Source organism: Rattus norvegicus, chromosome X (assembly GCF_021556685.1).
Source record: "Rattus norvegicus strain SHRSP/BbbUtx chromosome X, alternate assembly SHRSP_T2T, whole genome shotgun sequence".
Lineage (NCBI taxonomy): Eukaryota > Metazoa > Chordata > Mammalia > Rodentia > Muridae > Rattus > Rattus norvegicus.
Genome location: NC_141554.1, coordinates 92006909 through 92012730, shown reverse-complemented (window position 1 = coordinate 92012730; position 5822 = coordinate 92006909). Strand labels below are relative to the sequence as shown.

Here is a 5822-nt window from a genome sequence, read left to right as displayed (position 1 = left end):
TCTCTCCTGTTTATTTTTGGAAGCACTCTCAGAGTTATGAATTTTCCTCTTAGCACTGCTTTCAGTGTTTCCCATAAGGTTGGATATGTTGTGCCTTCATTTTTATTAAGTTCTAAAAAGTTTTTAATTTCTTTCTCTATTTCTTCCCTGACCAAGTGATAATTGAGGAGATCATTGTTCAGTTTCCACATGTATGAGTGCTTTCTTTTGCTTTTGTGGTTACTGAAGACCAGCTTTAATGCTAGGTGATCTGATAGGATGCCTGGGACTATTTGAATCTCCTTATATGTGTTGAGGCCTGTGTGAAGATTATGTTGTCAATTTTGAAGAAGGTGCCATGAGGTGCTGAGAAGAAGTTATATTCTTTTGTTTCAGCATGAAATATTCTATAGATGTCTGTTAAATCCCTTTGGTTCATAACTTCAGTTTGTTTCACTGGGTCTCTCTTACTTTCTGTTTCCATGATCTCTCCATTGCTGAGAGTGGGGTATAGATGTCTCCCACTATTATTGTGTGTGGTACAGTATATGCTTTGTGCTTTAGTAAAGTTTCTTTTATGAATATGGACATAATTACATTTGGAACATAGCTGTAAAGAATTGAGAGTTCATCTTGGTAGAGTTTTCCTTTGATGAGTACGAAGTGTTTAAGTGTCCTTCTTTATCTTTTTTTTTTTTCTTCAACTTTGGGTTGAAAGCCATTTCTATTCAGTGTTACAATGACTACTCCACCATGTTACTTTGGACCATTTGCTTGGAAAATTGTTTTCCAGTCCTTTACTTTGAGGTAGTGTTTGTCTTTGTCACTGAGGTGTGTTTCCTTTATTCAGCAAAATTCTGAGTTTCTGAGTCCTCTTAATGTAGGTCTAGGTTTTTTTTTTTTTTTTTTAAATTGGGGAATTGAGTCCATTGATGTAAATAGATAATAAGGAATAGTGAATTTTGTTCCCTCTTATTTGTATTGTTAGAGGTAGAATTTTGTATGGCTATCTTCTTTTGGGTTTTTGCAAGAAGATTACTTTCTTGCTTTTTCTAAGGTGAAGTTTTCCTCCCTGTTTTGCAGTTTTCCATGTAGTATCCTTTCTAGGTTGCATTTCTTTGAAGATACGTATCAATTTGGTTTTGTAATGGAGTTTCTGGGAGTTCTGTAGACTTCCTCTGAGTTCATGGGCATCTCTTTTTTTTAAGTTAGGAGAGTTTTTTCCTATAATTTAGTTGAAGATATTCACTGGACCTTTAAGTTGCAAATCTTCACTCTCTTCTATATATATTATCATTAGGTTTGGTCTTCTCATCGTGTCCTGGTTTTCCTGGAGCTTTGGGTTAGGATCTTTTTGAAATTTGAATTTTCTTTGACTATTGTGTCAATGTTTTCTATGGTATCTTCAGCCTCTGAGATTTTATCTTCTATCTCTTTATTCTATTGGTGATGTTTCTATCTATAACTGTTGATCTCTTTCCTAGATTTTCTATCCCAGGTTTGTCGCTCTTTGTTATTTCTTTATTGTTTCTATTTCCATTTTTAGATCCTGGATGGCTTTCTTCAGTTCCTTTACCTGTTTGGTTTTGTTTTCCTGTAATTCTTTAATGGATTTTTTTCTTCTTCTTTAAGGATTTCTACTTGTTTATCTGTGTTCTCCTGTATTTCTTTAAGGAAACTATTTCTGTCCATCTTAAGGTCCTCTATCATCATCCTGAGATGTGATTTTAAATTCAAATTTTGCTTTTCTGGTGTGTTGGGGTATCCAGAATTTGCTGCAGTTGGAGAACTGAGCTCGGATGATGCCCAGTATACTAGGATTCTGTTGTTTATGTTCTTGTGCTTGCCTCTTGTCATCTGAATATTTCTGGTGCTAGTCTTCCTGTCTCTGACTGGAGCTTGTCCCTCCTATGGGCCTGTAAGCCTGTGATCTTAGGATTGAGATCATTCCTGTGAGACCAGCTCTCTCCAGGCAGAATTCTTGCATGAAGGGCCTTGGAACAGCCTCAGCTCTGGACACAGATGGAAACTGGATGCATCCTGTCTCATGCTGCTCTGTGTTTCCTGTGCTCTGTGAATTCTTGGTAGGTCCCTCTTTAGGTAGTCACTGGTGGAAAAGTGGGGTCCCATCTGTGGGCCTAGGAGTAAGAGCACTCCAAGGAGAGAAGCTCTCTTAGGGCAGAATTTGGTTATAGATGTTTGTAGGACAGTTTTAGCTCCTGGTCCTGCCCCAGACTGCTCTGTGTTTCCTATGCTTTGTGTGTTTCTGGATGGTCCCCCTTTGGACAGTTATAAGAGTGAAAGTGGTGTTTTATCTGTGGGCCCAGGAGCAAGAGCATTCTTTTGAGACCAGCTCTCTCTGAAGAGCCATTAGAAAAGGAGGGCCTTTGGACAGCCCGAACTCTGGGTGCAGATGGAGACCAGATAGATGGCCAACTCTACTTTTTATGCTTGTATAATTTCACATTTACTCTTTTTAATTCACATAACAAATACATATGATTTCAATGATTTCATTGCCATCAAATAGCAATAGAAGAACTGGAAGGAGTTGTATTATGTTGTATCAATATTTAAAGGCAAGGGACAGAGTCTATGGCAATGGAATCAAACAGTACAACATACACTAATGGCACAAATTGTTATTTACTCACCAAACTTCATTAAAGGCTTAATCCATTTATGACATCAGAGTTCTGATTTTTTACTATGTCAAGAAGTCCCATAATACACAATCATACATTTCTTAATCCAATCCAATGGTCAATAAACACCGTCTTAGAAAAAATTGAGTGCCACAGGCTGCAGAGTGAGCTCTTCCTATAATTTCATTGATAAGGACTCAGAGAACAGAGGAGTCCAGGAGCCTGGAGGATCCTTTGTGTGTGTGTGTGTGTGTGTGTGTGTGTGTGTGTGTGTGTGTTTGAATGTATGTAAATATGTAAATGGTTGTGAAGTTCAGAGGAAAATTTGAGGCAGTAGATTCTTTCCTTCTACTTTGTTAATGACAGGGATTGAACCAAGAACACTGGTCTCTGAGCCATCTTACTATTCCTATATGTGTTTTTATCCATTATAAATACTATAAAATTATTATTCTGTAAATGTTTAAAGTTATTTTTCTCATTGATTAACAGGTATTTTTAATTTAGATGAAGTTAATTTTGTTTTCTCTTATCTTTTATGTTTTTAATATGATCAGAGATACTTTGCTGATATATTAATCAAAATTAAACGAGTTGTACATTCTGGGATAACTTTCATATACAGTATAAAGCAAAAATCTGTTTTATATCTAGATGTTACTTAAATTTGGTTTAAAAAAAAGTGTTCCTGCCCCAGAGGCATTGTGTCAGTAGAGGGCAGAGAAGAGAAAACTTTTATCTATTTTCAGGGTTCTGACCTATGAACATCATAATGATTAGTTGCCTAACATTTTTTTTATTAACTTGATTATTTCTTATATACATTTCGAGTGTTATTCCCTTTCCCGGTTTCCGGGGAAACATACCCTCCCCCCCTACCCTTCCTTATGGCTGTTCCCCTCCCCATCCTCCCCCCATTGCCGACCTCCCCCCAACAGTCTAGTTCACTGGGGGTTCAGTCTTAGCAGGACCCAGGGCTTCCCCTTCCGCTGGTGCTCTTACTAGGATATTCATTGCTACCTATGAGGTCAGAGTCCAGGGTCAGTCCATGTATAGTCTTTAGGTAGTGACTTAGTCCCTGGAAGCTCTGGTTGTTTGGCATTGTTGTTCATATGGGGTCTCCAGCCCCTTCAAGCTTTTCCAGTTCTTTCTCTGATTCCTTCAACGGGGGTCCTATTCTCAGTTCAGTGGTTTGCTGCTGGCATTCGCCTCTGTGTTTGCTGTATTCTGGCTGTGTCTCTCAGGAGCGATCTACATCCGGCTCCTATCGGCCTGCACTTCTTTGCTTCATCCATCTTGTCTAATTGGGTGGCTGTATATGTATGGGCCACATGTGGGGCAGGCTCTGAATGGGTGTTCCTTCAGTCTCTGTTTTAATCTTTGCCTCCCTATTCCATGCCAAGGGTATTCTTGTTCCCCTTTTAAAGAAGGAGTGAAGCATTTACATTTTGATCATCTGTCTTGAATTTCATTTGTTCTAGGCATCTAGGGTAATTCAAGCATTTGGGCTAATAGCCACTTATCAATGAGTGCATACCATGTGTGTTTTTCTGTGATTGGGTTACCTCACTCAGGATGAGTGTTATTCCCTTTCCTGGTTTCCGGGCAAACATTCCCCTCCCCCCTCCCCTTCTTTATGGGTGACCCCTCCCAAGGTTATCAGAGTGGATGATCTTGCCCAGTCCCTCACCTGATTCAGCACTCAGGAGAGCAGGGCCTGCATGTTGCCTAGGCAGCACAGTAGAGCTGGCTCTGAGTTGCAGGGGGCCAGCCCCAGGGTAGGTCTTCTTTCTTGTTGGTTCTTCTTGAGACAGCTGAGGTGGAAGAGTATCAGCAGAGACTTAAGATTTTGTATTATGAGTTATTTAGGGTTGCTGTATAATAAGCTTACTTATCTAAGTTGTTATGCTACTGTAGTTGATTTACTCATCTTGTCTAAGTTACTATGCTACTGCAGCTGACCAACCATCTGTGTTCCTCTGAGGCCAGAAACTGCAGTCTATGGCACTTAGCACCTAATTCTAAAACAGCAGGAGATAAAGTAAAGGATTAATTGCCAAAGCCTTTTCCCTTTCACCCCTATCTCTCTTGTTTGTCTGGCTAGGAGGGAAGTTTGGAGCAATAAACTTCTATTGAACCAAGAGAAGTGAATAGAGCTTGCAAAAGAAAAAAAAAAAACTTTTACATAGGGAAATGTGCATAAGCTTCTAGAGGTTTATATACAAATTCATGAATGAGCATTTATACATTTTCACTCAAACCAGTACAGCCCAGCTTGCATGCATTCTCACAGTAACATTCTTAAACACACACTTGAATAGATTTTCAAAATTACATACTTACACACACATCCATGCTTACATATGCATATGGAGTAAAAGACCAAGCACTGGTGCAGGAAGAACTCACACTTTCTGGATGAAAAATGAGCTCCAATCTTCATTGCATAGAGAAAGGAAAATTTTCTATACTTTTAATGCTAAATGAATTAAACCCAAGTTTGTAAGATAAAGGCTTGTTCCTTTTAATAAGACAGCCTGCCTCATTATTAAGAAAGGACCTGTTCTGTCCCATGGTAAGGAGAAACCTGCCTGCTCCTTCTGCTCTCTGCAGCTTCTTTTTTCACCTTTCCCTCTGCATTCTGAACATTGCTCTCTTAGTGTTTTATGTTACCTATAGTCTCTAAGTTATTCCACTCTGCATTCTCTTCCTATTCTTGCTCTCTCTTCCCGATAGGATGTCCCAATAATGCTCTTAATCTCAATGCCTATCCTCCCAATGATATGCCTATACTTTTAATTTCCTCTTGAGTTCAGTTCTTCCTAAAAAGTGTTCTATCTAAAAACTTCTCAGCTCAATTCCTCAGCTTGGTTCTTCTCAGTTCAGTTTTTTTCTGACTCTTCTTTTTGTCCTTAGTACTTAAACATCTTTCAGAATACATCATCACATGGCACAAAGTTCATCACAAGTTCACACTAAAAATCAAATCATAAATTGAAATAGAAGTTTACAACAGAGAATGTTTACGTGCATATCCATTAATAGTAATTATCTGGCTAAACATCCATCACCCGTCACAGCTCCACAGGTTTACTGAAGGTTTAAAAGCATAACTAAGCTAACCACTGAACTGAGAATAGGACCCCCATTGAAGGAATCAGAGAAAGAACTGGAAGAGCTTGAAGGGGCTCGAGACCC

At 38.9% G+C, this 5822-nt stretch overlaps 1 pseudogene; it reads left to right on the top strand.

Moving 5' to 3' along the window:
- Positions 1 to 3311: 3311 nt before the first annotated feature.
- Positions 3312 to 3416, top strand: LOC120099509 (small nucleolar RNA SNORA17; annotated as a pseudogene).
- Positions 3417 to 5822: the final 2406 nt, after the last annotated feature.